We start from the raw sequence: 7,577 nt of genomic DNA, 5'->3' as shown, positions 1-7,577 counted from the left end.
ACCCCCAAACCACAGACAGAGTAGATGGATCATGTCTAGTTTGAAAGAGGTAAATGTCATATTGAAGCTCTCAAACGCTATGATCACAAGGCTGTGGCACTCTGGTAAATGCTGAATGAGCTAAAAATAATAGTGAAAACTACCCAGTATTTAACAAGACTTACAGAATCCATGATGCCAGTAAAGCGAAAACATAGTGGAGATAAAACAGGATATTGAATACCACCACTGACACCACCACCCCACCCATGGAGCAGGAGACCTGAGACCCTGCTGGACATGTCCTGATTAGGAGTGGGGTTTTGGCTTCTGAGCCACAATCCTATGGTTATGAGCAAAGGCTTTGAAGGGAGCTGGCCCTACCACATACCAGCCATGTGACTTTCATAAACATCTCTACACTCTTTTCAATCTTTTCCTTGTGTGAAAAATGTGGATAATAACAGTCACTGCATTATGACTACGCTGTGGCTGTCACAATTAAATAAGATAATGTATTAAAAGGTTTAGCAAAGTTTCTGGCCCATAGTATTATTATGTTCTGTTGTTTCTGAATCAGTCAAAAAACAGACACTGAAGGGTCTGGTAACCACGTACAAATGTGGTGGGAAGAGAAGGGAGAGCTGAGCTAGGAAATCAAGAGGGTCCAGGACACATGGAGTCAGTGCCTAATGTTTGGCAGCTTCCATGAGAATCACAGTTTGAGGGAGCACTTCCCACAAGAATAGGGGTTGCTGTTATGGAAAAAAACAACAACAAATGTCCACAGCACCTAAGAAGCAGTGAACACAATAAATGAATCCATGTTCCTCTGGGTCTAAAGTTTGTGTCCTCAATTACTGTATTATCCTATCTTAAGATTTTAATTGGGACATTGAACACACAATAAAGTGTGTAAAGAGAACTAAAAAATAGATTTGTGAAATCATTCCATAGTTAAATACTATATGTGATTATGTTTCAAAGAGTTTTCAGTCTAACAAAACTTGCCCTCTATTAGATCCTTTCTAAAAACAACAAGAAGCTCACATCCTGTTCTTTTACCTGCTCTGTTATTTCTCCTTCAAAAGAGAACTGCATCTTATTCACCTTAGAATCCACAGGCACATAGGAGAGGCTCAATAAACATTTATTTCGTAAACCCAAGATGTCTTCCAGAAAATCATATTTCAGGCTTTAATACCTCAAAATGTAGTTAGCACAGAAAGATATAAATGAATAAATATAGTGCAGTCATATAGTGAAATACTACTCAGCAATAAAAAAGAACAAACTACTGATGCATTATCAAAAACTCAAAGGGATATATACTATATTATTCCATTTTGGAAAAGACAAAACTACAGGAACAGAAAACAAATCAGTGGTAGACAAGGGATGGGGGAAGGTAATAGATTACAAAGACGCATGAGGAAAGTTTGAGATGATGGAAGTGTTCTATATCTTGATTGTGGAGGTGGTTACATGACTGTATATCATCGTCAAAATTCATAGAACTGAATTTACTATATATAAATTATTCCTCAGTAAACCTGACTGAAAAATAAAGGAAGACCTAAAGATCATAATATATGACACTCTTTGATAATTTACTTAAAATACATTTAATAATTTTGAGGTGACTATCAGAGTATTTCACAGAAATCTTGAAAGCAACTGTCCTGCAATTAAAGTCCAAAACATCATTTAACTATAGCATATCAAAGATACAAATAATCCTAACTATTCATTTGCTGTTGTTTTTGTGAAGAATATGTTGTATAAGCCTGAAAAGGGGGTGAGAAATGAGATACGAGCCTAAATTTGGAAGAATCAAATGGAGCTGAAAAGTGGAAAGGGGTGTTTTCCTGTATGAAAAGTGTTAGTTTAGCTATCTTTAAATATTCAAGATCTGAATATACAATGAAGAAAAGACAGTCTCTTCAATAAATGGTGCTGGGAAAACTGGACAGCTACTTGTACAAAAGTAAAATTAGAACATTCTCTAACACCATATACAAAAATAAACTCAAAGTGAATTAAAGACCTAAATGTAAGACCAGATACTATAAAACTCCTAGAGGAAAACATAGGTGGAACACTTTTCAATATAATCGTAGCAATTTTTTTTTTTGATCCATCTCCTAAAGCAAAGGAAACAAAAGCAAAAATAAAAATGGGACCTAATTAAACTTAAAAGCTTTTGCACAGCAAAGGAAACCATCAATAAAACAAAAAGGCAACCTACTGAATGGGGGAAGATATTTGCAAATGATATGACTGATAGGGGGTTAATATCCAACATATATAAACAGTTCATACAACTCAACATCAAAAAAACCAAACAACCCTATTTAAAAATGGGCAGAAGGATTGAATAGACATATTTCCAAAGAGGAAACACAGATGGCCAACAGGCACATGAAAATATGCTCAGCATCACTAATCATCAGGGAAATGAAAATTAAAACCACAATGAAATATCACCTCACACCTGTCAGAATGGCTATCATCAAAAAGAACACAAATAACAAATGTTGGTGAGAATGTGGAGGAAAGGGAACACTGTTGGTGGGAATGTAAATCTGGGGCAGCCACTGTAGAAAACAGTATGGAGACGTCCCAAAAAACTAAAAATAGAACTAACATATGACCCAGCAATTCCACTCCTGGGTATATATCTGAAAAAAACCCAGAAATACTAATTTGAAAAGATACATGCACCCCAAGGTTCATAGCGGTGTTATTTACAATTGCCAAGGTATGGATGCAACCTAAGTGTACATCAACAGGTGAATGGATAAAGAAGATGTGAGATACACACACACACACACACACACACACACACACACACACACAATGGAATACTACCCAGCCATAAAGAAGAATGAAATTTTGCCATTTGCAGCAACATGGATGGACTTGGAGGGCATTATACTAAGTGAAATAAGTCAGACAGAGAAAGACAAATACTATATATCACTTATATGTTGAATCTAAAAAATACGACAAACTAATGAATAAAACAAAAAAGAAGCAGACTCACAGATATAGAGAACAAATTAGATGTTTACCAGTGGGGAGAGGGAAGGGGGGAGGGGCAATAAAGGGGTAGGGGACTCAAAAAATGGGTTATTATGGGATTATATAAAATCATGTGTGAAACTTTTGAAAATTATAAAGTACTATAGAACTTGAATCTTTCATTCAATAAAAAAAGAGTTTTAAAAAAGATCTGAATAATAAAAATACAAGCTTACATTTTCAAGGTATATAAAAACTATCTAGCAATTAGATAGCTACTTATCTTCATGGATCATTTCCTTGGTTGGTCATCTCTGTCACAGTTCATATCACTGAAGGTTGTTATATGCTGTCTTTCCTGTCTTCCCATTCATTAATTCCATTTTTCGTTCACTTAATAATTGTTTATTAAGCATCTCTATATGCCAGACACTGGGGATGCAGGGGTGAGTAAAACACATGAGAGCCATTCCTTTTGCCTTACATTCTGGTGAGAAGAGAAACCAAAAATGTGGACAAATAAATACTTTCAGGTAATGGTAAGTCTTATGAAAAAATAACACAGGGTGATGGGGTATACAATAATTTTGGGGGTAGGCAGTGGGTGGGCAGAGTACTTTGGATAGAGTAGAGAGGAGACAACATTTGCATGGATAACTCTGGGAAGTGAATGGTGAGGAGTCAGCCACGGGAAGAGCTCTGTGGGAAGAGTGTTCTAGGCATAGGGAACAATAAGAGCTAAAGCTTGAGACAGAAATGCATTTGGCATTAATGAGGACTATAAAGCAAGCCCATGTGGTCAGAATGCAGTGAACAAGGTAGGAGTGTAACGGATGAGTCCAGAAAGCTCTGCAGGTCTCAGAAGCCTTGGAGAGGAACTTCCAAGGCTAGTAAGACTTGCTGATGGATTGGACATGGGGTGGTGAGAAGAAGCACTGGGTGAGTGAGGATGCTTCATCCAAGGTGGAAAAGACTGTGATAGGAAAAAACTCTGAAGGGAGACCAATAATTCTGTTTTGGTCTTGTTCTAGTTCAGATACACTAAGAGACATAAATGGAGATGTAAGAAGGCAGCTGGATATTCAGGAGTGGAGATCTAGGGAGAGAACAGAGTTAGACACATAATTCTGTAATTCATCAGCATATAAATTGTGTTTAAAGCAACGAGACTAGATATAATGACTTATGGAGTGAGTTTAAATGCAGAAGAAAAGAGGCTCTAGAATTGAGACCCAGGGCACTTTAATATTTAGAGATGGAATAAAGGAAGAAGTGACCCAGAAGCAACTCCAGTGATATAGGAGGAAAACTGAGAGCATGTGGTTGAAGCTAACGGTAGAATGTGTTTCAAATAGGAGGAAATGGTCATCTCTGCCAAATCCCACAGAGAGGTCAAATTAGAGAGGATTGAGAACTGATACTGAATTTGGTAAGGCGAAGTCACTGGTGACAGATTTGACAACAGTCATTTCCACAAATGCAATGAAAATATAATTGGAGTGGGTTGAACAGAGAAAGAGAATTGAGGAAGTGGAGAGAGCAAGTACAATATAAGCAATTATTGATAAGGTTCACTGTGAAAGGAAGGGCATAAGTTGGCAAGAATGTGGACTCTAGGGAGCGTTTAGGCATGACGCAGAACAGAGATCAGATAATGGCAGGAGTGAATCTTCAACTAGGCAGGCATGCAATCCAGTGCCCTAGAGAGGACAGGGTATGCTTCTTCATCGTGAAAGGAGGGAGTACAAGTATTTGGTGGTGAGAAGATGTAGTAATTATTGCCTGATGGCTTCTGTTCCTTCAATGAAGTGTAAAGTGAGATCACCAGTTGAAAGTGAGGGAAGATGAAGTGCTGGAGGTTTAAGGAGAGAGGAGATGTAAAATAAACAACTTGAAGAGTCAGAGGCAATGTCATATTCATATTTGTATCCTAGCACAGTGCCTGGTACATTGTAGGCATATTGAAAAATGACTGAAGTTTAGAATCAGAAAAGAAAGGAAGAACTCTTACATGCATTAAAAACTTACATCTCAAAAATAAAAGTGATGTATTTGTAGTGTACTTTTGTTGACAAAGAGTCTGCTTGGATTTATTCTATAAATTCTAGAATATTAGAGGAAGAAAGCATCCTTGCAAAAGGTGATTTAGGACAAGATTACTACTTTACACTTTATTTATTAGGGTATCTTTCTCACTATGCTAATCTTTTCAAGCATGAGGGGATTCTGTCTTGTCATCTTTGTATTCTCAAGACATATATAAAACAGTGCCTGCCATGAAGTGCACAGTAATGCTTTTTTAAAATAAATAAATGACTAGTAACATAAGGAGCTTCTAATCCCAAGAGGATTTATAAACTGAAATGGAAGACTAGCCAAAAGAATTTAAATACTTCAGGGATGAACAATTGTAGTGGATTATAAAGACAAACATGCTTTAGGGACATTTTGAGGGAGTCACAATATGAAACTTTTCTACCTTCCCACAAAACTTTCTTTGTGACATTATTTCAAGCATGAAAACTGATCTAAATGGATTTTGGGTCTCATCAATGTGGCAGCTCTTATATTTGCTTGAGTTTACAGACTCTTTGATCTTTCCTCCATAATGGTCATGGATTTTCTTATTTAGCTAACTCTGTGCGTTATTGTGAACCACATTCCCAGATGCTTCAGAGCCACCCATCTTGCTTACTCTTCTCCTCTATAAAGACTTGGAGAGATATCTTTTCTGTCTGGATGATGAGGTACCACATTCACCCTCGCCTGCTATGGAAGACCAGCCCCAAAGGAGGTTTATACCAAGCAGGCAGATTCTGGTTCCACCTCATTCCTACGTTAAGGCTGTTCTTACTCCTAGAGTTTTGTATACCATGACCTTCCCATTTCTTGTAACATTGCTTTCAGGAGTAAAATATTTGAAAAATTAAAAAATAATCAGGAAAATATACTTGGGAATATATGATGGAAGGAGAGGGAAGATAGAAAAACAGAAACAGAGAAAGGTGGAAAAAGAAATTTGACCACTTTAAAGTCAATTAACATAATTACAGCCATTCAGTTGAGCAATACAAGAATATGATAAACTTCACAGCTGAGGGGGAAAAACATGGCAGAGGGGCATGCAAAGAAAAGCTGAGAAAGAAATCTAACTCTGAACTGGTCATTCTGCCCTGTAGTGAAGGGCATAGAAGCAATTTTTATTCTGGGGAGAAGTATGTGTGGCCATAACTATCTCTGCCTTCATGCTTGTATAGCAGTACAAATCACAAACGACAGAGAATATAAACATACTAACTGAGGCTTTTACCAAGAAGACTTGACTTTTCTGATTTAGAAACAGTTCAGAACAGGGAAGGAGGGGACCCGTTACTCAGTCATTGTGTAAGTGGCTGGCGCCCTCTAGTGGCTTCTTAATTCACTGCATGCGGGTCCTAAAATGCACTTTTGAGGAAAAGACCTTTTAGGAAAAAAATAACTAAACATTTTAGGAAAAAACAAAAACACCCCGTTTCAATGTCCTGACATAGAAGTTTTTCAGGGTGTTCTGTCAACAAAGCTAAAATTGGGGAAGATACAATATTTGTCTGTAAAACAATTAAATTATTGAAAATAATCTCTGGTGACCGAAATGGGAAGGAAATCAAAAAGAGGGGATATATGTATACATATAACTGATTCACTTTGCTGTACAGCAGAAACTGTTGCTTTACAATGTTGTAAAGCAACTATACTCCAATAAAAATTAATACAAAATAAAGAAATAAATTATTGAAAATAAGCTAAGTCTTTGACAAAATGAAATGCCCGTGAACAAAACAATAGCAATTAGACCTTTCCAGGGAAGGTTTCTACACATCTATAAATGAAGCCAAGAGAATGGATGAGGCATTCAGATAAGCATATCAGAAAGAAAAGAAAAGGTTCAAGGAAGTCAACAACATCTAAACCTGTTAGGGAGCCCAAGATAAGAATTATCAAAGAAATAGGAGGACCTTAGACACTGGTATTTGAAAAGATCAGAGAGGAGAGACCATCAAGCCATGGTAGTGGACAGTGTCAAATGGGGGAGAAAAGTAAAGCAGACTCTGATTAAAAACCAGCCAATATGGGGGGTGTGGCTGAAATGTCACAGTAGGATGACCCTGAACTCACCTTCTCCCATGGGCACACCAACATTACAACTACTTACAGAGTAACTATCTATGAGAACGACATGAAGACTACCAGAAGAGATTAACACAACTAAAGATATTAATAAGGAACAACAAGATGGGTAAGAGGGGCACAGACATAGTATAGTCAGGACCCACACTCCCAGGTCAGTAATTCACAAACTGGAGGAATTTCACAATCATAGAGGTTCTCCCCAAGGAGCGAGAAGTCCCAACCCCACTTCAGGCTCCCCAACATGGGGGTCAAGTACTAGGAAGATGAGCCCTCAGAATGCCTGGTTTTGAAAACCGGGCGAGGGAAACAAGAGCAAAAACAAACAAATGGAACTAAATAAAACTAAAAATCTTTTGCACAGAAAAGGAAACTATCAACAAAGCAAAAAGATATTTGCAAATGAT

General features: G+C 37.4%; 1 protein-coding gene across 1 annotated transcript in view; it reads right to left on the bottom strand.

The window, feature by feature from the left end:
* Positions 1-224: 224 nt before the first annotated feature.
* The window catches only part of CCDC18 (coiled-coil domain containing 18), a 135,100-nt gene continuing 127,747 nt past the window's right edge, over positions 225-7,577 (bottom strand). The window contains exon 31 of the mRNA XM_067726922.1: positions 225-3,490. The gene's annotated coding sequence lies outside the window, so the exon portion shown is untranslated. The remainder of the gene's footprint in view (positions 3,491-7,577) is intronic.

This window comes from Pseudorca crassidens, chromosome 2 (genome assembly GCF_039906515.1).
Source record: "Pseudorca crassidens isolate mPseCra1 chromosome 2, mPseCra1.hap1, whole genome shotgun sequence".
NCBI classification, from domain to species: Eukaryota; Metazoa; Chordata; class Mammalia; order Artiodactyla; family Delphinidae; genus Pseudorca; species Pseudorca crassidens.
This window is presented reverse-complemented; position numbering and strand designations above follow the sequence as displayed.